This window comes from Gracilinanus agilis, chromosome 4 (genome assembly GCF_016433145.1).
Source record: "Gracilinanus agilis isolate LMUSP501 chromosome 4, AgileGrace, whole genome shotgun sequence".
In the NCBI taxonomy this organism is placed as follows: domain Eukaryota; kingdom Metazoa; phylum Chordata; class Mammalia; order Didelphimorphia; family Didelphidae; genus Gracilinanus; species Gracilinanus agilis.
The window spans coordinates 477687950-477711824 of NC_058133.1; the positions used below are offsets into that span (position 1 = coordinate 477687950).

Genomic DNA, 23875 nt, shown 5'->3' on the forward strand with positions numbered 1-23875 from the left:
TCTCTCTCTCTCTCTCTCTCTCTCTCTCTCTCTCTCTCTCTCTCTCTCTCTCTCTCTCTCTCCCCCCTCCTCTCTCTCTTTCAAAACAAACATTTCTTCATTGAAGTCTAGCAAATAATTTTCTGACTTACCTTAATGGCAATTCCATCTCTTAAAAGCTGAAGAAACCAATTAGAGGAAATTATATTGCTGCAGATCTCATTCTTACCAACTATTTTTTGGGAAAGAATTCCTCCATCCCTGAGAGAGCAGCATCCCATGGTAATGGTACTTTAATGCTTATAGAGTCAGTCTAGGTAGGCAATGTGGTGGTGCTAAAAGCACACACGTAGCTTTCTCAAGTTCCTTGGTACCTATATAGGAAAGAGAAAAGACCTTTGGTTTTGTGGTGTGATTGCAAACTATTGCAGATAACAGTAATAGAGAAGAAATATAGGTCAATAATAATTTGAGGAGACTCTTTTTTTTTTCTTTAAACCTTTGTACTTCGGTGTATTGTCTCATAGGTGGAAGATTGGTAAGGGTGGGCAATGGGGGTCAAGTGACTTGCCCAGGGTCACACAGCTGGGAAGTGGCTGAGGTCGGGTTTGAACCCAGGACCTCCTGTCTCTAGGCCTGACTCTCACTCCACTGAGCTACCCAGCTGCCCCCATTGAGGAGACTCTTTTAAAAAGGTTTTATTTTGTTTTTAAGGATGAGTGAGACAAGCTTGTTGGTAGACAGCAGGAAACAACAAATAGAGAGAGGGAAATTGAAAATAAAGAGTAAGGAGTTTTGCGTGGAAATTCTGGAAAACATGGGAAGGGGCAGTATCAAGGTCATTTGGAGAAAATTTGGTCTTGTTGAGGTGAGGGGCAAGATCTTTATTAGAGAGTAAATGAGGCAGGGAGAATAGAGAATAATGTTAAATTGAGAGGTAGAAAATGATCAAAAAATAGCTTTAACGAATATTTAAAAGGTTTTTCAGTGAATTAATCAAAGGAAATTGGGAGGGTCTTACAGATGATTTCTTATAACATCTGAAGTGAAGAAAAAGTAATATGAAGGTGAAAGGCAGAACTGATAGGGAGCAGGATGATATATAGCATAATATCATATATTTATAATGATTTATGTTCAAATTTTTACCCATTTATTGCTGTTAATCAATAGTTGCAGACTTTCATGCATAGAATCTTAAAAGGAAGGAAGCATATTAAGCATAATACCTTGTGTAAAACATTGTAGTAAATACTATTATCTCATTTGATTCCCATAACAATCTTGGGAAGTATGTGCTATTATGATCTTATTTTATACTTGAGGAGACTGAGGCAGACAACAGTTAAGTTACTTGCCCAGAGTCACACATTGTGTCTCAGACTAGATTTAATTCAAGTCTTTCTCTCTCCCAATGCTCTATCCACTAGACTACCTAACTAGTGGACACAGTAGCAAGTCCTCTAATTTCATTAAAGATCCATTCCCCATACCCCCATATCCCACCTCCCAACCCCCAGGAATATATTCAATTTTTCTGGGTAAGCTATTCTTGGAATAAGCCAATATACTTTGCCTTCTGGAATACTGTATTACAAGTTTTCTGCTTCTTTATACTTGTGATTGCCAAATTATGTGTGATCTTGACTATGGTTCCTTAGTAATTGAATTCTTTCCTTCTAGCCACTTGCATTATTTTTGCTTTGGCCTGAAATCTCTAGATTTTGACTTTGATGTTCCTGAGAATTTTCATTGAGGATTTCGTTCCTGGAATGACTGGTGGATTCTTTCTATATATACTTTGTCTTCTGGTTCTAAGAGATCTGGGCAGTTTTCTTTTAAGATTTCTTGATGTTTAAGGTCTAGGGTCTTTTTTTTGGGTCATGGCTTTAAGTAGTCCAATGTTTCTTTAATTATCTCCTCCATCTGTTTTCTGAATCATTATTTCTGCTATGTGATATCTTATATTTTCTTCTTTTTCCCCATTTTGACTTTATCTTAAATGTTTCTTCTTGTTTCATGGAGTCAAAGGCTTCTAATTTGGTCCATTGAATTTTCAGGGAGTTTATTGCTTAGACAAGATTTTGTACTTCATTCCAACTTCTTAATTCTCTTTCCAATTCTTTCTTCCAAAACTCAATTCTTTTCCAATATCTTCCTCTGGCATTATCACTTTATTTATTTAAAAAAAACCTTTTTACAACATTCTTGCTTCCTCTCTTCCAAGAATTGTAGTTGAATCTAGGCTGTGTTTTCTTTGAAGCTTTGATTGAAAGTGTTTCAGAGTTGTCCTCTTCTTTTGGGCATATTTCTTGAGCTTCCATTACTGTGTGGTGAGGCTCTTTTTTTGTTTTTAATTGGATTGTTTGTTTATTCATTCTTCTTGTCAGCTTCCTGACTTTGACCTGAAATGAAAGCCAAGTTTTGCACAAGTTGGTTATTCTTGCTGCTATCTGGGGGTACTGAGTGTTGTAGTATTCCAGGATTTTGGAGAGAGCACAGGCTGGAGAGCTGCAAACTTTTCTTGATGCCAAAGACTGGGTTTGGGTCTGAGCAACAGAAGACTGCTCTGGCCCTGTTAGCCAACTGGAAAATTGCACAAGTACAGAGTTCATTCTGGTCTAGTATTTCTGTTCTGATTATTCCTTTTTAGGCTGTGATCTTTCTCTGATCCTGGGACCTGAACCTCACAGCTACTACTTTCTTCTGAACTTGTTTCCCTCTAGGTACATAGTCTAAGACCTACAACCATTTCTTATCTTGGTACCCTTAGGGGTAGGTCCCCTCCTCAGCCAATCCTGGATCTGTGACCAAGAACTGGTAAAGTACAACAAAGCTGCAAATTGGCACCTCATCTTATTGAACTGTCTTAGTATGTGTCTGGGACCTCCTCTCATTCCAGTGTGCAGACTCTCCCTAGGTGCTGGAATGTTAAAGAAGTATTCCTCCTGCCTAGACCTATTCATCAGAGTTCACAGACTTCTCTGTCTCCCTATGCTGACTCAGACAGAAAAAGTGATGCACAGTGATTTTTTTCTTGGATTTCTCTGCCAGGATTCAGTATGATTCATTCATTTCCTATATTTGGGAGAATTTAGTGGAGATAACACCACACTTCTTCCTGTTACTCTGCCATCTGGGCTCCTAATAGTGTTTAATTTCATCATCACTGGTAAAGTGTGCCCATCTGCTTGTGGCCATCAAAGTAAAGTGGGGATGGAAAATAAATGTCATTGAATGATATTCAAGTTTACTTCCAGGTCTAAAGTCTATGAAAAGTAAACTCTTGTTATTAAGGATGGACTTTTTCTTCATTCTTACTGTGGTTTGAACTTAGAGAGTCTAGAGTAAATTTGTATCTATTCTGCTCTGTCCTTTTATCCTTTCCAGTTTTATCCTTTCCAAATTATATGTATATATATTTATTACAAATATATATATATATATATCAGCTCCACTTTATGCCGGGAATATATTTTCTTTCTGGCTTGCCTTCTGCTTAGTCATCTTGATAAATCCTGTCCAATCCAATATATTTTTTATTTCACCTTTTTTTGGTTAAGAAATTATTTTTGATAACCATCTATTGTTTGTACATCGTAGATTTTTTGGGAACCGTTCTACCTCTAACTTAAACCCACTGGTGATTAGAATTCCCAAAGTAGTGTGTGATCTGTCAATTCTGTATCCTTTTTCTTAGTTTGTTTTCCCCAATATTTCCCTTAAGTTCATAGAACATTTTTTCTATTGAAATGGAATTTCATTATTTTTTTGGTTAGTTTTATAGAAGTGTCCCTTTGGAATTTTATTGATATGGAGTTAAAGCTGCAAATTCATCTAAGTAGTATTATCATTTGTATTTTTATTTTATATAGTGTAATCTTTTACACTGAACATCTCTACTTATTTACATTGTTTACATCTGAAAAATTCTTTAATTTTTTTGTTTATATAAATCTTGCATGAGTATTGGTAGATTAAGTCATAGATATAGTGTGCATTTTTACTCAATTTGAATGTGATTTCTTTTAATACTGATTTCTCCTTTTTGCTGGTAATGCATAGTAATGCTGATGATTTTTATAGGTTTATCTTTCATCTTACTACTTAACTGAAGCAGTTTGCTTATTTGCTGAATCTCTGGGTTTTCTAAATGTACCATCATGTCATTTGGAAAGAAGAATAACTTCTCCTTTTGACTGATTTTAACTTTAATTTTTGTGTCTTGTTACTAGGTCATTGAACACCAATATCTAGTTACTATTTGTTTATTGTCAGTTTTAATGAAATTACTGATTTGAAGGAATATCAATCACCTCAAAGTTATTACAATCAATTGGTAAGGGCTAGTAACAAACATTCTCTTTTTTCTGCTCCTTTTTCTTGATATTTTTCTGACTGGAAAGGTACAAGTAATGCAGAACAACTCTGGATTGTTTTTCTTCCATTTTTTTCCAGCCTAGAATAGTTTTTGAGGGAGTATCTTTAAGATCTGTTCTTCAGACAGAAATAGGCCAGTCCTCATCCTTCAAAGATAACTTCCTTCTGCATTGGCTAGGGAGATGGATATGGTGCCAATTTCTTGTGCTGGTATTCATTTTGACTCTCAAAGATGCTTTAAGTATTTGATGACTGTGATGAGTGAATTCAATGCTGATCTGCATCTCTGCCTACTGCAACTTTGGCTTCCAGGACCATAATAATATATTCATATGCTTCTTAATTTCTTGAAGAAGAGTGATCAGCTTTTATATACTAATTAAAAATCACCAAGAAGCTACAAAAATTGAGTCCTTAGATTAAGGAAAAGTAATTGCATATACCCTGGGCTTCCAAATTAATGTTTAATATTGCCCCAAATCAATCCTGCTCCATGGTTAGGTCCACATCATATTAGTTTTTTTCTGCTCACCAATTTCTAACCCAGAGCAAAAGCACCTACCGCTAGTAAATGGAACCTTCAATTAAAAACAAAACTCAATAGTAAATAGAAAGGAGAGAGAAGAATTCTTTGTTTAAAGGAGAAATAGCCTGAATTCTAGAAATCTGACAAATCATTTGGATATATTTTTTCTTTATTTAATATGTTGGTTACTTAGTCTTCTACTTGTATTTCAGTAGTAGTAATAATTCTTTCGTTCTTGGATGTAATCATAGAGGGGAGTAATGTGACGAGGGTGGCAGGGGCCTGAGTAGGTTCTCTCCCTTAAATTAACACCTTCTGATCTCTGTGAACTAACATCTTGTCTGTGTCTCCTACTTTCCTCTGTTACATGAGAGTTGGACTCAGACTTCTTTGTCCTAGTATCTTCTGTGACTCTAGTACTTGATGGATTTCTATGACTGTACACTCTTGTTCCTGACTGGCCAGGATTATCAACAGATTGATTAAAATCAGCTCTGTGTCTATTGTGTGTCCCATACTCTGCTTTATCATGGTCAGATTTGGAGTGGCCAAATCTGTCACTATATTGATCATGACCTATCTGTCCCTGCCTACAGTGATCATTTGATTGGTCATGGCTAGATTTCTGACTTTTGGTTCTTCTGGGTCCAGAATGATCATGAGTATCACCTGATGGCCTATGGTTTGGCCCAGACTGTCCTTGACTAGATTCTGACTTTCCTCTAATGCCAGTGGGACTAACTCCTGACTGAAAATGACTTGATCCTTGTCTTCTTGAACTTCTACTTGGGCTATCTCCCGATTGGCCAGGACTAGATACATTTCTTCCTTTATTCCTTGTTCCAGATCTAGACTGTCTTTGAGTGGATGTGGATTGTCCATCAACAGATCTAGAAAGTTCAGAAGAAGATATTGATTGTCTACTATGGGTTTGCCTTTCCTTGTCACTAGACTGACTAGAATTTGATTTTGATTTTCTAGTGGTGCTGGGGATAGTGTGATTATTATCTGAATGTTCATGACTTACCACAGATTGCCCAGACCTCTTCATATTCATTTTGAAATCATGAGAATTGTATTTCAAAGATGAATATCCAGGCCTAGATGATACCTTGGATGTCATTTGGTCTGACTGGTGAGGACTAGAATTCCGACTACTGTTCCTACTATTGCTAGAGTGTCCATAACCAGTCTGTCCATAATCATAGTCAGCATTGCCATAACTACCATGTTTCCAACTATAACCTGAACTATACTGTTGCTGTTCACTACTCCCTGAATGCCCCTGAGGAGTGCCATAGGTTCCATGGCTATCACTGCTTCCTCTCATACTAGAGCCATGGCTCCCTTGAGAGGATGAGGATTGTTGATGACCAGATCCTGAGTGGCTGGATCTGCCTCCTGATTGTTGTCCTTGACTGTGACTGGAGGAACCATGACTGGTTCCCTGCCTTCTGGAGGAACTAGAGCCTGAGGATGTAGATGGAGACTGTCTATGATCAGCAACTGATTCTCTGGAGTGCTCTCTTGATGTTCCTTCCCTGTCACTTACTTGGCTTGAAGTGGACTGCTGTCTTCCTCTTGTACTAGAGCCATGGCTCCCTTGAGAGGATGAGGATTGTTGATGACCAGATCCTGATTTTCTAGAACTCTCTCTTGATTGCCTTTTATTTTGGCTAGGTGAATGATGCCTAGATGTTTGTAATCCTGTTTTCCTTCTCTCACTGGACTCTCCTTTTCCAGACCCTAAGTGCCCAGAAGTCTCCCCTGCCTGTCCTTGCCTTGCTCTTTTATTTCCTCTTTTCTTTTCTTTTGATGATGCCTTTTGTTTATCAAATCTTGACTCTCCAGAGCTCTCTCCTGACTCACCTTCACTATTACTTGATTGCCCACAGCTGCATCTCTCTCTGTGCCTTGAACTAGACCCTGAGTCTGAGGATTTATTTTTTTTATGATCTGAAACTGAATTTCTGGTTTGGTCTCTTGTTTGTTTTTCACTGTCACTTGTCTGCCCATCACTTACTTCTCTTCCCCTTGTAGGTGATCCACATTTTTCATGGGTGGATGACTTGTGTCTCCTTCTCCCATTCTTTTTTGAGTTGAGTTCATTTTTCTCTTTGTCACTCTTTCTTGATTTGTGGTGTCTTTTCCTAGAGTCTTTCCTGTTTTCTGAGTTTGATGAGCTACTTCTCCTTCTCTTCCAAGGAGAGCTAGACCGAGTTCGGTGCCTATGCTTTCCTTTCTTCTGTGAATGTCCAAAACTGTACTGCTGTTCTTGTTCTGTATCTGTATTTAATTGACCAGAACCAGTCTCATCTTCCTCTTCCTCTGTCATACTCTGTTCTTCTTCATGATGGTGATCTTGACCTTTTTTCTTTGACCCTGATGCTTCACAGTACTCTTTGCTGACAGATTTATTGAAGGACATGGCCAGTTTGAAAACCATCAGAAGAAACTCAGTAAAATTCACTTTATCATCATGGTCTTGGTCCAGGATATGGAAGATGGCTTCTATAATTTCAGGATTTTTTGGATTCTTTCCCAGAGAAAAGAATAAAAGAAGAATAAAATAATCTATTACACATTATGCAAATGTCAATACTAAGCACACCTAGGTGGATCCCAACTAGGCATATATTCAGGCTGACTTAGACTGATATTATGTAACTGATGTCCAGAAATCAGGAAAAAATGGAAAGGGATCAGAAAGGATGGTAAATCACAGGGAATTTGCCTAGAAATGAGGATGAAGGACTACAGATCATTGGGAATGTAATATAGTTGATAACGTCATTAAAATGAATCAAATATTAAATTGGTAAATTAGAATTGAATATTTTGGATTTGACCAATGAAGGATCTTCTTGTATTTGAATATAAAATTTGCATGTTTTCTTGGATTTCTACCTTCCTCTAATTATTTGCATCCTGAAACTCTAGTAATAAAGATTAATTGCTTTTTTTCCTAGGAGAGACTTCTTTTTTAAGGAGAGGTGGCTCATTAGTGTAATTAACATTCAAATTAATATTAGAAGGAACCTAGGATACAGTGATGACACTGGATATCTATGCTGAAGGCAGGAGTTTCAAATTTTGTAATGGAGGAGGGCAAAGACTATTTTGTTGTTATTCAGTTTTGTCTAACCCTCTGTGATCCTTGTAGGGTTTTCTTGGCAAAAATACTGGAATGATTTGCCATTTCCTTCTCCAATTGTCTCCGTTTTGCAGTTGAGGAAACTGAGCCAAACAGAAGTTAACTGATTTGTCCATGGTCATACAGCTAGTAAATATTTGAGGTTGGATTTGAACTCAGGACTTCCTGACTTCAGCAAGGCCTTGCATTCTATTCACTATACCACTTAGCTTCCTTAGAGATAATATTAGGTACCACTTAAAATAAATTTTGCCTGATTCTCATTCCCCCCCCCCCACCCCAATGACCACTTTTTTAGTATAGAAATTTATTCAATTCAACTAAATTTTTATTGATCTTTTACTTCTTCCAGGTAGTATAATAGATTTGGGAATTCTATCCAGAGGTCTTTTTGTTGATTTCTAGGCTTTGCTGCCTTTGTGAGGTTGTATAACAAGATGACAACTTCAGTTTTAACCCTGAATATCTCAGCAACTATCTAAGACCCCAAGTTGCAAAGCTAATGCAGATTTGCATTGTTAGAAGGTGTTTCTTTACTAAGATTTCTCTAAAACATGGTATCAAACTCTCAAATAGAAACAGATGGGAGAAGCTGGGTAGCTTAAGTGGATTGAGAACCAGGCCTGGAGAAGGGAACTCCTGAGTTAAAATCTGGCCTAAGATACTTCCTAGCTGTGTGATCCTGGGCAAGTTACTTAACCCCCATTGTGTAGCCCTTACAAAGTACTGATTTTAAGGTGGAAGGTAAGGATTAAAACAAAAAGAAAGAAAGAAATAGACCCCTGCTGGCTATATATTGATTGAGAAAACAACAAATGAACATTTTCTATATTGTATTGTATTGTATTTTTGTTTATTTTCTTAAAGATTTCCCAATTACATTTTAGTCTGGGGTTCTGGTAGCACTTGGAAATTTTACCCTCTTCCTGTGGGCCTTGAATTTGCCACCTCTGGTCTACACTCATGAAATCACAAACCTTTACCAAAAACAATCATTAAAAAATAAATACAGCAAAAAGCACAAAATATGACTGTATGGACTTTTGATATTGACATGCATCCCTTACCGACATAATTGGGGAAAGTTCTTTTTCCAAAAGTTCCTTCATTTCCTTTTTGCTTAGTGTTTCACACTCGCCATCATCTTCAGCATATTGGTAGAAAATGTTGATGATATCGACAATGCATTGCAAGAGGACAGACATTTCTTCTGTAAATTTATGTGAACTTGATAAGGAAAAAAATTATATTTCTGTCATTCCTTTTTTCTTGTGGGATTAAAAAAAATAATAGAATATCAGTTGGAAGGGACCTCAGTGACTATCTATATCAACCAGTCCCAGAAGGAGAATTTGCTCTATAGTAACCTCGCTAGTGGTCATGTAGCTTTTTCTTGAAGACCTCCAGTAAGAAGAATACTACCACCTCTAGAGGAAGCCTCTTCCAATTTGGAATTTCTTAATTATTAGAAAGTCTATTTTTTCATCAAGTGTAAATTTGCCTCTTCAATTTCTACCCATTTCTTCAGGATAAAAGAAAATAAGTCTAATTCATTTTTTAAATGTGATGATCCTTCTTCAAATATTTGAAAACAATCTATAGCTAACCTCATCCCTGGCTCCAAGTCTTCCCTTTTCCCTAAGCTAAACAACCTCAGACTCTGCAACTGATCTTCATGTGGTATGAACCAGAGACTCTTCATTATCAGTAAAAAGAATGGTGAAAATATTTTGTTTTCTCCTGTATTATCTAGTTAGAAGAAGAGGGCAGGGGTCCAGCTAAGGGCTATGTCCAGCTATCTAGTAGATGTAGAGCCAGAGCTGGAGACAGGATGTCCTGGGTTCAATGCTGCCTAGTTGTGTGACCTTGGGCAAATCATTTAATCCCCATTGCCTAGCTCTTATGGCTCCTCTGCTTTAGAACCAAAATATGGTATTGATTCTAAGACAGAAGGTAAAAGCTTTAAAAAAAAGAGAGAAAGCATGATTTAAGCCCTTTTATCACATTAAAATTAAATGTCCTGTCCAAGGTAAAACAGCCAGTGAAAATAAAAGTGGAAGCCCAGTTTCCCAATTCCTAATTCAGATTGAATCTAGAGCCAATGATTTTAAATTTTGCTTCAAGGTGTTTTTAGAACATAAAGTGCTGGAGAACCTCTGTCTCCCCTAGAGATCCTGGAGCACTGACTATCACATAGATTTTAGGGAGCATTTATAGCCAGGGAAAGTGAAGAAAGCCAATAAACTCAACAAGAGGAACTTGTCTAGAAACTATGTTCCTGGAGTAAGACTCAGATTCTGTTCTAATTTCCATACTTAATGAAAACAACCTTTTTAACCCTCCTTCAGGAAGAAGCCTTTGAGTTTTCTTGGACATTTAGCAAGAAGAGATGAAAGCAGAGCAGTCCCAGTTAGAAAAAACTGAGTGGTGGTTAATAAGAAATATCTACTCTTAAAAATCAATCTTTGATATGTGCTAGGATCTGTGCTAAGCACTAGGGATACAAAAGGAAGGCAAAAGACAATCCCTGCCCTCAAGGAGCCTATAATCTAAAGTAGGTCACAATACATAAAGGAATTGACAAAGTAGAAAACAGTAACTACTGTCCTTCCCCTCTTACCTCCCAAACCTATTTGAACTAAATGGTCTAGCAATGCAGAGCACTCAGAAGCCTTAGAGAAGCCAGACTTCCATCTTTCCTTTTCATCAAAATAAAGACAAACTTTCACCAGCATCAAGTGACCTTAGAGTTACATGGACAACAAAGCTTCCAAGAGCTTCTTGTATTCAAATACATCATAACATCATAGCACATCAGAACAACATGAGGCCTTAGAGTAGATTTCCTTAAATACTCTCCTTTTTACAAATGAAGAAACTGAAGCTCACAGGGTTTAAAATGATTTGTCAAATGTCACCTAGCTATGAAATGATAGAGCTGAGATCAGAGCTTAGCTTTTCTGTCTGTTCCTCTCTAATTTTCTCTTAAATGGACCCTGTTGATTCCTAGATTTATTACCATAGTACTCCAGGTCTAGACTGAGTGGACCAACTTACCCAGTTCTGTGAAGAAACGAGGATGAGAAGTGAAGCAGCTTTCAGGGTACCAGCTGTCTGAGATGCTGGCCTTTTTATACTGGGTTAATTGTCCATCTTAGAAAGGTAACACCTTTTACATGGTATGCCCTGATTCATTTGTAGCCAAACCCAGCTCCACCTCTGTCTCCAGGGATATTGTTTACCCAATCCATTTTGTCTTGACAGCTTCCAGATTTGTGCTAGTTTCAACCCCACCTATCAATGTCAAGATATTTTATATAAGATCCTCTTTGGACATCATAAACTTCTTATGTGGAAGGACCATAGGATCATATGATATTGGGCAGGACCTTAGAAGTTCTCTAGTTCAAACCCCTAATTTTACACATGAGTAACTTCACTCAATGACTCATATTGTTCTATTTTTATATCCATATTTATTTATGATATTGGCCTATAGTTTTTTTATTATCTTTTCATAGTTTTGGGGTCAGAACTACTGTGTATATGTGTATGTATATGTATATATATGTATATACACATACAAAATGAGATCAATTCATCTATGTAGTATAGAGAAGATTTGTTCTTTGACTTTCTGGCTCTGATTGCTTTTTTATGTGATAGATCATTAGTTGCCTGTTTAGTTTCTCTAGATGTCTTCCTTCTTTCCTTCCTTCCTTCCTTCCTTCCTTCCTTCCTTCCTTCCTTCCCTCCTTCCCTCCTTCCTTCCCTCCTTCCTTTCTCATCCATTTCTTTTATGGTCTAAGTTTTGGTGGGGCATATAACTATATACAATGTTAAATATATGTATATATATGTAGCTATATATAATAATAACTATATATAAACACACAAATGTTTAAATTTCTAGTTTTCTCTCTTAATCATTTATTTTTATTGCTCTATTTTTCATTAAATATCCTAACAGTTCATCAATGTTATTGTTGAAGTAGTTGTAAAACTAGCTTTTTATTTTATTTATTAATTTAATTTATAATTTATAATATATCATATACAATATAATTTATAAATCATAATAAATCAATTTATTAATATAAGATTAATAATTTATTTATTAATTTAAGCCTTCTTTGGTTTTTCCTTTTAATCTGTAATTTCTTAGTTTGCATTTTATTTCTTAATTTGTTTTAATTTCATTTAATTAGAAACTGAATTCACTAATCAATCAATCAACAAGAAGTAATTAAATGCCTATGTGTGAGGGCATTGTGCTGATTGCTAGGAATAGAAAGACAAAAGCAAAGCTTTCCATTTATATTTCTTCTATCTTATGGCTCTTATGTCTACCCTTCTGAGTACTAGTTTTCCTCAAATTCTTTCCTGTCACCTCTCACCTCCCTAAAATGATTGGTCATGGTAAGGGAGCCAAAATACTTCTTGCTCCCTTTGCAGACTTTCCCTCTACAATCATTGCTCAGTAACCTCTCCTTCAAGAATGAATCTCAGATCTTTCAATCCAAATTTACCATCTGATTAAGAATCTAGTAGCTATCTATTGGCATCCAAGGAACTTTTTCTTTTCTTCAATGAGATCAGTGGCTGGTTTATAGTTTTTCCCTCCAATCCAACTTCTGCTTTCATCCTAAGAGAACTTAACTTATAGATTAGTGTAATTGCAAGCATTCCAATATCACATGTCCTCAATTAACTTATTTCCTATGACCAATTTCTCCACTCAACCTCACCTGCACACAGAAATGGTCCTTTCAGGGTTTTGGGGGGGATAAATTGAGATATTTGTAAAGGTCCTTGTAAACCTTAAAGTTTAATAAAAAAAACTAACTTTTTCATCACTTCTGAAGCCTCTCATGCATCCCACCTCCAACCCCCAGCTGAAGAACTTATCTCATTCTTTACCAAAAAATATTGAGGTTATTTGTCAAGAGCTCCCTCCTTTCGTCTCCTCCTCATCTCAAATCATCTAAATGTCTTCCCCTGCTACTTCCTCTTTTAAATCTTTCTCATATTATGGAACGGCCCTTCTCCTTATTAAGGTAAATCCTTTACTATGCATATTCTATTCCATCCCATTTTCACTAATAGATTACCCCTTCTATTATCCTTGTATTAATCTTGAATCTTTCCTTGTCTATTGTTTGTTTCTCTCTTTCCTTTAAACATGTCCATGCCTTCCCTATTCTTTTTTTTCCACGTGGACAGAGGACTTCAAGTTTCATCCATCACATACCCATTTTACTGAATTTATTTTTAGTTGGTTACATTAAAATCTCCAAGTATCTCATACACATATACATACTATATCTTTGGTGTTTCTGTTTATCAGTTCTTTTTCTGGAGGAGGATAATTACAGATTGTCCTTCAAACATTAATTCTGTAGCTGTATATAATGTTCTCTTATTTCTACTCATTTCATGTTTCACTTAGGTCTTTCTATGATTTTTTTTAAATTAACCTGCTTGCCATTTCTTATGGCTCAGTTGTAATTCATTACAATTATGTGTCACAACTTATTTGTCCATTTCCCAAATGATGGACATGCCCTCACTTTCTAGTTCTTTTCCACCACAAAGAGCTGATATAAATATTTTAAAACTTATAGATTCTTTTCCTTTTTTCCTGATCATCTTGGGAAACAGGCCCAACAGTGGTATTGGTCTAGGAGGTAGAAATTGTGGTATTTCAATTTTCACAACTTATGGCAAATATGCATCTTTCTTTCTAACACTGCCATCAAATCCAATCTAATATATTTACCAGCTGTAAGGCAGTTAGGTGGCACAAGGGAGAGTACTAGACCTGGTATCAGGAAGGCCTAAGTTCAAACCCAATCTCAGACACTTGTGAGCTCTGTGACCCCAGGCAAGTTACTTCACTTCTGCCTGCCTCATTTTCTTCAACTGTAAAATGAAGATATAAATAATACCTAGAGTGTTGTTGTGAGAATTAAATAAGATGATATTTGTAAAACACTTAGCACAATGCAAGGACATATTTGTTGTTCTTCAGTCTTGTCTGACTCTTTATGACTCCGTTTAAGGTTTTCTTAGTAGAGATACTGAAATGGTTTACTATTTCCTTCTCCAGCTCATTTGACAAATGAGGAAATTGAGGCTAACAAGGTTAAGTGACTTGCCCAGGGTCACACAGCTAGTAAGTGTCTAAGGTCAAATTCGAACTCATGAAGATGAGTCTTTTTGACTCCAGACCCAGCACTCTATCCATTGTGCCATCCAATTGCCCTGAAAGCCCAAATTAGGCTGTCCCCCTTCAAACCACCTCATGTAGGTTCTTATCATCTCATGTCTGGACTAATGTAATAGCTTATTAGTAATGGTTTCCTACTTCATGTCTTGCCATTCCAATCCATTAAGCTATGAAAGTGATTTTCCTAAAGTTCAGTTCTGATCATATCACCTCTTCTATCGAATAGTCTAATGGCTCCCTATTTCCTCCAGGATCAAATATATAATCTGTTTGATTTTTAAAGTTTTCATATCTTGGATCCTTACACCCTTTCTAGTCTCCAGGTACTTTACTCTCCTTTCTGTATTCTAGCACAAACCTTTTTATTGATCCTGTCCCATTTCACTGTTCTCTATATTTAGACTGCTAACCCTCCTCACCCTTTGTCTCTTGGTTTCTCTGCTTTCCTTCCAAAATCAATTAAAATCCCACCTTTGGTAAGAGGCCTTTTCTAATCTTCTCCCCTCTCTCTTTAAAATGAAACACAACAAAGCCTACAAGGGCCATCTGTCTGAGATTTCCTTCCTTTTTTTACTGTATGTGTGTATACATATATGTAGTTTTTGCATGTATGTTTATATACCTTTATTTATTTGTTTTTTTGTTTATTTACTTGCTTATTTATTTATTTGTTTGTTTGTTTGTTTATTTATTTTACAGTTTGCTCCCCTATTAGAATGTGAGTTCCTTGGAGAACAAGGGCTCAATTTCTGTATTTTTTGTATCCCAACACATTACCTGGCACATAGTAGACACTTAAAAATGCTTGTTGAAAACAGTGCTTGTTTTCAAAGAATTTGAAGAGATGATGTGCACCTGTATACATAAATCTAAAACATATAACTCAGTAATTTTGTAGGGGAAGGCACTATTAGCTGGGGGTAGACATGGGTGAAGAGGCAAAAACAGGGAAGTCTGATTGCAGAAGGTAATGATTACTTTGAGTCCTGAAGGAGGTGGAATTGAGAAAAGAGAGAATTCCAGAAATGAGAAATAGCCATGGAATGCAGAGGCATGGGCTTAGAAGATGGAGTATCTGTGATGAATGCCAGTCTGGTTGGAACATGAGTGTTTATATGTAAGAAGGGACAATGTCATCAGGAGGGAAAAATACAACGGGGGCTAGTTGTAATGGGTTTTAAATACCAAATGGAGGATCTCCTGTAAGATATTTAAAGCACTGCATTATATGAACCTTTTCTGTCTTTTCATTCTTATTAAGTATTACTCTTTCTATGTACTCCTCCATAGTCCAGCCATGCTGACTTACTCACTGTTTTTCACATGTAGCATTCTATCTCAGATCTTCTCACATTTATACAGACTGTCCCCTCATGCTTGGAATTCTGTCCCTCTACACTTTGGCCTCTTCCTTTTCTTGATGTCTTCTAGACTTACCTTAAGCATCCTATAGCACTCTAAAGCTGAATCCATGTATGTATCTTGAATCTGCCTATTTATTCTACATTTCTCTCCTTGTTGTTCTTGCTTTTCCTTTGTATTTCCAATACTTATCACAGTGCCTGGCACATGGTATATACATAAAAAAAAACTTACTGATTTAATTATTGACTTTATAGTTAGTAGGGAACTCTTAAATTTTATTAGGTAAGGGTTAAGTCAGATCTCTGCTTTAAGAGAATCACCTGAATGGCTTTGAAGAAGATGGAATGGAATGGAAAAAAGTCTATGGGAAGATCAATTAGGAAATTATTGCAATAGTCCAGGCAAGAGACGATAAATTCCTGAACTTGGGTTGTTGTATGCATATGTGCACATGTATGTGTGTGATGAAAATAAAAGATTGTTTAAAATTAAAATTTTAATTGTTAAATATTATATCTATTATATATCTCAGTTATTCTTTGGCCTTGCTACCCTCTCAATTAGAAAAAACAAACTTAAGACTTTTGTAACAGCAAATTTCCAAATTTCATACACACACACACACACACACACACACACACACACACATATATATATATATATATATACTTATATGTACATATATGTATATATATATATATGGATGTGTCTTATTTTGCATATTAGTTCATCACCTTCCTGTCAGGAGATAAGTAGCATTCTTCATCTATCTCTTTCTTAATTTCTTGCTGCACAATAGTATTTATTTACATGAACATGCTATAATTTGTCCAGCCATTTCCCAATTGATAAGTAAGTACCTCCTTAGTTTCTAGTTCTCTATCACTATAAAAAGAGCTGTTATATTATCCTCCAAAAAGACCTTTTCCCTCATTCTTTGGACCCTTTGGGGTATAGGTATAGTAATGCTATCCTTGGGTCACAAAGTATGCACAGTTCAGTAACTTTTGGTTCTTGGTCCAAGTTGCATTCCAAAATCTCTAGATCAGTTTAGAGCCTTAAGAACAGTGGGATGAGAGAGAATGGTGGAGAAAAAATGATAAAATATGATAATTATTGGATATGTGAATGAAGCAGAATGAGGATTAAGTTCTGAAAGGATGATGGTACCCTCAATAGAATAGAGAAATTTAGAAGAGGGGTGAGTTGGGTGATAGTAGTGGTGATAAGACTTAGTCTATTCCCCAAAGAGATTTTTTTTAAAAGGGAAAAGTTCTTGTTTCTTCAAAAATATTATTGAGGCTCTTTTGTGGTAGCAAAGAATTAGAAATTGAGGGGTTGTCTCTCATTTGGGGAATGGCTGAATAAATCGTGGTATATGATAGTTATAGAATACAATTGTGTTGTAAAAATTACATATAGGATGTGAAATCATCATGTGAAAATCTGGAAAGATTTATATGAAATAATGCAAAGTGAAGTAAGCAGAATCAGAAGAATATTATTTATGGTGGCAGCAATATTTCTTGATGAACAACTGTGAATGACTTAGTTATTCTCAGAAATATTGTGACCAAGCTGAAATACCAGAGATGCTTGATGAAAAATGTCATTTGCCCTCCCAGAAAGAACTAGAGCATGAATGCAGGCTGAGACATACTATATTTCATTTTCTTTCTTCTTTTTTTTTCCATTTGGGAATTCTTCCACAAAACAACTAATATAGAAAAAATACTTTACATATAAAATTTATAATAACTCGCTGTCTTAGGAAGAGGACAGGGAGGGAGTGAAATAGAGAAGATCTTAAGAAGGGAGAGAATTTGGAACTTGAAAAATTTTTTAAAATTAATGTTAAAATTTGTTTTTACATATAATAGGGGAAAATAAAATATTATTTAAAAATAATGAAGGAGAGAGTTTCAGAGAAATCTGGGATAGAATTATATGACTTGATAGAGAAGGAAGTGAGCAGAAACCCAAGAACAATTTAAATAAGAACAGCATTGCAAAGACAATTTTAAAAAACTAAGAAAACGAGCAACATCATGACCATTATTATATTTGGAAGTTATTAATTTTGGCCATGACATCCCTGAATGCTTTCAATTTGGGGATTCTCTGAGGAGATAATTAATAAATTGTTTTATGGTTTGTTGAAATGTGACATCTTGGTTTTTGTTTAATTAAGGTTTCCAGAGAAACTGAGATTCTTAAATTCTCTCTTGAACTATTTTCTAGGTCAATTGCTTTTGATAGTAGATACATTACATTTTCCCCCTATTTTTTCCATCTTTTGAGGTTACATGATATTTCTTATTGTCTTATTGAGTCATTGAGTCCCGATTTTTCTATTCTATTTTTCAGGGTCCACAAGTAGGGAACACTTTTCACCTTATGTTCCTAGCTATTTATTCCCTTTTCAACTTAATTTCTTCAGTCCTTTTATTTCAATTCTAGTTTCATTTTTTTATTTCTTGCTTCATTTCTTCCATCCTTGTAGTCCTTATGAACAACTTATATGTTTTTTCTCTGAGGCTCTGGTTAGGTCAATGGATTCTCTTCTTTTGGTAATTCTCTTGACCCTGGTGTTTTAAAATAATGTTTGCTATTTTCTTATGTTTTCACCTATTCCCAACCTCAGTTCTTGGATTGGGGATTTGTGCTAGGGCTAGTTTTCTCTGGTAGGCCTTGTATTGTTTTTGCCCCACTATATATTCTTGATGTTCCTATTGCTGTTGTTTCTGGATAGGGTATCTGCTGTCCTTTGTCCCAATTTCTGGCTTTTCTCTTAGTCTCTTGGTGGTTAGCTATAGGTAATGGCCTAGAACCATCTCCATTTCCTTCTTGTACAACCCCTAATTTGGAGTTGTTTCCAATGCCAACTATGACTATAGTCAGAAATTGGATAGTGTATTTGTTTCAGCCTTCCCACAAATCTCCCTATCATGAATTCTCAAGCTTTGAGTTGTCCTTTTCCCCTGCAAAATAACCTTTTCTGGCTGATTATGTCCCCTGCTTCTATTCTGACAGACTAGGCTCAAGATCTGGCTTAAGGCCTTTTTACTGGAAGTCAAGATGGCTTCCCTAGTATGGTACCTCTCACAGCCTAGTCAGCTTCTAATCATTTTCTTCTTCTTCCAATTTTGTCCATGTTGGAGGATCCCCTTCCACCCCCGTCTCTGTCCCTGTTTCTATCTTTCTGTCTCTGTCTGTCTGTCTCTCTTTCTCTTTCACCTTCCATCTTATAACCAATACTATGTATTGGTTCCAAGGCAGGCAGAAGTGGTAAGGGTTAGGCAATATATACAATAGTATTAAAGTTCTCCAATATTATTTTAGGAATATTTTTACCTTGCTGAGTATTTCTGTCTTATCTCATGAATTCAATTCTAGTTATTCTATAATTACTCTTGTGATATACTTTTACCTATGATATCCTTTCCTGCAAAATATATGAAGAATACCTCTTATCCAGACCCATATTATGGAAATAGATTGTTGGCCTACTGAATTAGTCTGTTGATACAAACACACAAGTATCAATATGTATATATGCACACACATATATTTACACATGTACATGTTTACAAATGAATGTCTTTATTTTAAATTTAGAAAATTTACATTTCTCTATATAAATTTAGAATTATAGAAATTTGATTTCTATTTATAAATGTGTTACATAAATAATAAACAGAAAATACAAATGTTTAAATAGTTTAAAATACATTCATATAACACATGAATGTATACATAGGCATATACACATACACATATGTATATGTATGATACATATACACACACAATTGTTCATCCTTTATTTCAAAGAAAACTAATGACTTCATGAGGTAATGTTTTGGCTTATGTGTAAATTGGATTTAAGTATGGCAGAATTGTATAAAGTTGTCAGATTTACTGTCTCCTAGATACAGTGACAAGACAAAAGTCAGGATGACTGTTGATGGCCTAGGATGAAGTGGATGTCCTTTGGAACTTTAATGTCTTACTAAGCTCTAATCCTCCATAGACCTGCTTCACTCTGTTATATTCAATAATCTAGGAAGAGATGGATGCCACCTTGACTGACAGGGATGGTAGTTGATAGACTCAGAATGTTCCCAGGTGCTATGAGCCAGGGGTAAACGTAGGTTGGCCCCACCCTATATATACCCCTCACAACCACTTTGGAGGGAGGTCTCTGGACTGAGAAGTCTCTGGACTGAGAAGCTGAAAACTGGAGATCACAGATCTCTGCCAACCTCTGTGGTTCAATCTGGGCAGTGGGTGGCTGGAAGGGTGGTTGAAGGGTGGAAAGAGTGGTTTAAGAAGAAGAGGGTAGGAATAAGCCTGAATCTATTTCCTGATAGACTGTGAGAGCTAGTGAATCATCAACACTAGTAGGGAGAGAGCTGAGAGAATAAAGACCATCAATACATCTACAGCAATAGCCTTCCCGATTCTCTGGCTTGGTTGTGGCCAGATCCAGCCAGAGATAGAAGGAGAAGTGAAATCTCAAGCCTCCAGTCCTGATTATTAATTAGTCTAATAGAAAATAAATCAATAGGGTTTCCAATCCTCAATCCTTGACCTTTTTATCCTTTCCCTACTTATAGATAAAAGAGTGTTCAACAAGTATCTTCCTGAGTGGTCTTTCTTTCATGGCCCTTGGGAGGGAGTCAAACACAGTCAGATCCTGAACTTTATCCAAGGCAGATCAATAGCCCAATACTAATTTATCCAACCCCAGGTTGGAGCTGGAAAGGTTACCCATCTATCTAACCTCTCAAGGGTCCTTACTTGGGTATCTATTAGAGAGAAGGGAATAACTTACAGCAGTAGTCAGGGTGATAGGAGTAGGTGTTCCTCCAACCAACTGCAGCTGAGGAGATCATAGAGAGATACATATCATCAACATCATTATACCTCTATATATCTCCCTTGTACCCTTTATTTCCATAACACTCATGGTCATGGCTGATGGAACAAATTGTTCTCATTCGTCCATTCCACCTGGAGAAATCTTCTACATGCTTGGGATAGGTATGTCTCCCAACTCACCAATGGATTTGAGGCCTGCCAGTTATCTTCAACCTAGTTTAGCCCATCTGCTGAGATGATTTTATTGTGGTATGACTGCTGTGCATGCCATGGCTTCTTAGAGTCACAGGTGAGAGCTTGCTGGCAGGTGAACACAAAAGAAGAATGAGCAGCTCTGAAAAGGTCTTGGCAAGTTCCCATTCACCTCATAAAGGTATGTACACATGCATTCGCAAGCACACACACACACACACACACACACACACACACACACGAGCGCGCGCGCACACACACACACACACACACATTTGCACTAACTGAATCTGGGTTCCAAACTTAAAGGAGGAAAAGTCTAGATTGGATTTGTTATATTTAAAGGAGGTCACTAGTATCTATTTGAGATAGTAGAAATGATGTACAGAGAGGATAAAATGATACTTCTCCTTTATAACAGTTGCCCAGGCAGGATCTTTCAGGTCAAAGAGGTTTATCCCTTCAGGACCCACCTGGGGTTAATTGATATTATTAAATTGGGCTCTTCAGCTGGGATAATGTTGGTATTCTGACTGCGTTGGCTCCCTTCCCAAAATAAGCTTTGGAAACCAATTTAGGAAGGTACTTTAAACTTTATATATATATATATATATATATGATAAGAAGGATAAGGGTAAAGGATTGAGGTATTAGGAGGCCCTACTTAAATTGTTACTAATGAAACTCTCACTGCAGGCAATGAAGAATCAAATGATAACTTCCCTCTGGTTCAGCCTGGCCAGGGCTAACCAGAGTAGGTAAACTGCTAGGAAATCTTCAGCTTCTTCTGTAGATCTTAAGCCTTAACAGTTGAGATATATCCACCCTTTTCCACCCTCTTCTTCGTCTCCTGCCCACTTCCTGGATCCCTCCTGGGCCCTGGGAAGCCTAGATAGCTAGATGATGAAAGTCCTAATATCTAGGGGCAGTAGACATTGAGGTGGTGGTCAAGTACAGGTTGATAACGGTATATGAAGGACAGGAAGAGCTTTGCAGAGTAGTATTTGCAACTCTCTCACTCCAAGACGAGGATCCACACCGATCTCTAGCCTCAGGACAGGTAAAAGACCCAGAACTTCTGCCAGGGTTCTCAACTGCCCCCTCCTGCCTTTCGCATGCCTCTCTGGGAACATTCTAACCAACTGACTTATCTATCAATCATTGAATGAACTTCAAGCTCCCAGAGATTCAATATAACAGATTGCATTTGAGAAATTCTCTTTTTCTGAGATTTAATAGGTTGAGGATTTCATTCATTCATCCATCCATCTTGCTAATCACCTATCCTCATTATACCTGTGATGTATTTACTGTACCATCTGTCTTCCTTTCCTGTCCTGTTCATTCTCTCCAAAGATTATGAGGCCTTCTTAGCAGTTTATGGGACCAAGTGTAATACTTAGCTGATAGATCAATGAGATTTTACTTCTCCCTCAATGGATTATCTTTAAACAGTCTCAAAACTTTCTTATTAGTCTGAAGTTATTTATTGTTATTCCCATGTTCAGTAGAAAGAGCAATGGTCTATGATTCAGAAAACTTGAAATTCTAGTCCTAGGTGTGCCAATTGCTTCTATGACTTTGTGATGATTTCATCTTTCTTTAGGCTTAATTTTTCTGTATTTTAAATTAGGGAATTAGAGAAAATGCCCTTAAGGTTCCTTTACTTCTAAAATTCTATAGTTATAGGACTATCAAACAGTGTTGCTGTCTTCAAGGAATCTGAAGTCTAATTGCAGAGATAACATGAATCCCTATGAATGTATAATGAAAAAGGAAAACTAGTGTTTAAGAAATAAATTATGGTTTAGTAGAAGCTAAGAGACAGACATACATAGTCAGAGAGAGAGAGGGAGAAAGGGAGAGAAGAAAAGAGGGAGAGATTAGAGGGAGGAAGGGAAGGAGAGAAGGAAGAAGGGAAAGAGAGAGAGCCCAAAATGTCAAGGACAGGAATCTTCAGGAATAGTTTTTTGGAGCAGGCAGGAATTTAGTTGGGCTTTGAAGGATTTTATGGAGGAAAAAAGGTCCTTCAGGTTAGAGGAACCTAGATATAAAAAGGAAATCATAGATAAAGATAATATTGTATTTTGATGATAGTGATGGATTACTTCTGTGCTGTAAGAAATGATGAGATTAATTTTTTAATGGAAAGACCTACATGAAATTATGAAGAGTGAAACAGGCAAAACCAAGAGAACATGACTTGTGCATGTTCACCTCCAGAGGAAGAAAAGATAGAAATAAGCAAGACATAGTTTTGTATATACATCTTTTTTGCCAAATGAGGGGTCTAAAGTGGGTAGAAGAGAGGCTAGAGGAAGATACCTAGGAACAAAAAAGCAAATTAATTAATTAAAAGAGAGAAATGAGATTTGACTGGAGTGGAAGTTTTATGTTGGGAAGAAAGGTAAATGTTGCTGGCTAGGTAGGACAGGGCCAGATAGAGGGTCTTGAAAATGGGACTGAGTTTACCACAATGACATTATATATGATAAAAGCGCAGTGGAGATTAAGGCATTAAAAATAACATTTCCATTATAGTGATTTTTAAATCATGGTACTCCTTATTTTAATTCTGTCTGTGCATGGGGAGAAAGATGTATAGTATGACAGACTGAAAGAGAAACAGGTGTTTGTAGAGAGGAAAACAAGGACTCATTTCCCTTCTCCTTCTCCCAACTTTGTTGTTATTTACAAATACTCAACTATAGTGTCATGGATTAAAGGCTTATTGGTACTTATATCCATGCATAGCATAAGAAGGAGGGATCATTCACTCAGGGACAGAATAGTGCATGGCCTCCAACTGTCCCCACTGTCCTCCAGGGCAGAATGTTAAGTGGTGACTCAGAAGAGGAGTTTAAATAAGGTTTTTTGACAAAGAGTCTTCTTTGTCAATTTTTATGTAGCTAGTGGCGCAATGAGATTAGGGAGCATGAATGAGTAGCAAAAGAGGGTGAGAGATGTCCAGCAGCAGATCTTGAGTCAGGAAGATCTGAACTCAGATATTTATTAGTTGTGTGAAACTAGGCAGGTCATTTAATATCTTTCTGCCTCAGTTTTCTCAACCATAAACTCATAATAGTACCTCTCAGAGTTGTTGTGAAATGAAATGAGATAATTGTAAAGCATTTTGCAGACCTTAAAGCACTAAATAAATGTTATTTAT

At 36.5% G+C, this 23875-nt stretch overlaps 1 pseudogene; it reads left to right on the plus strand.

Annotated features, from left to right (window-relative positions):
* The first annotated feature begins 20606 nt into the window (after positions 1–20606).
* Positions 20607–23875, plus strand: part of LOC123246763 — a 38495-nt pseudogene continuing 35226 nt past the window's right edge.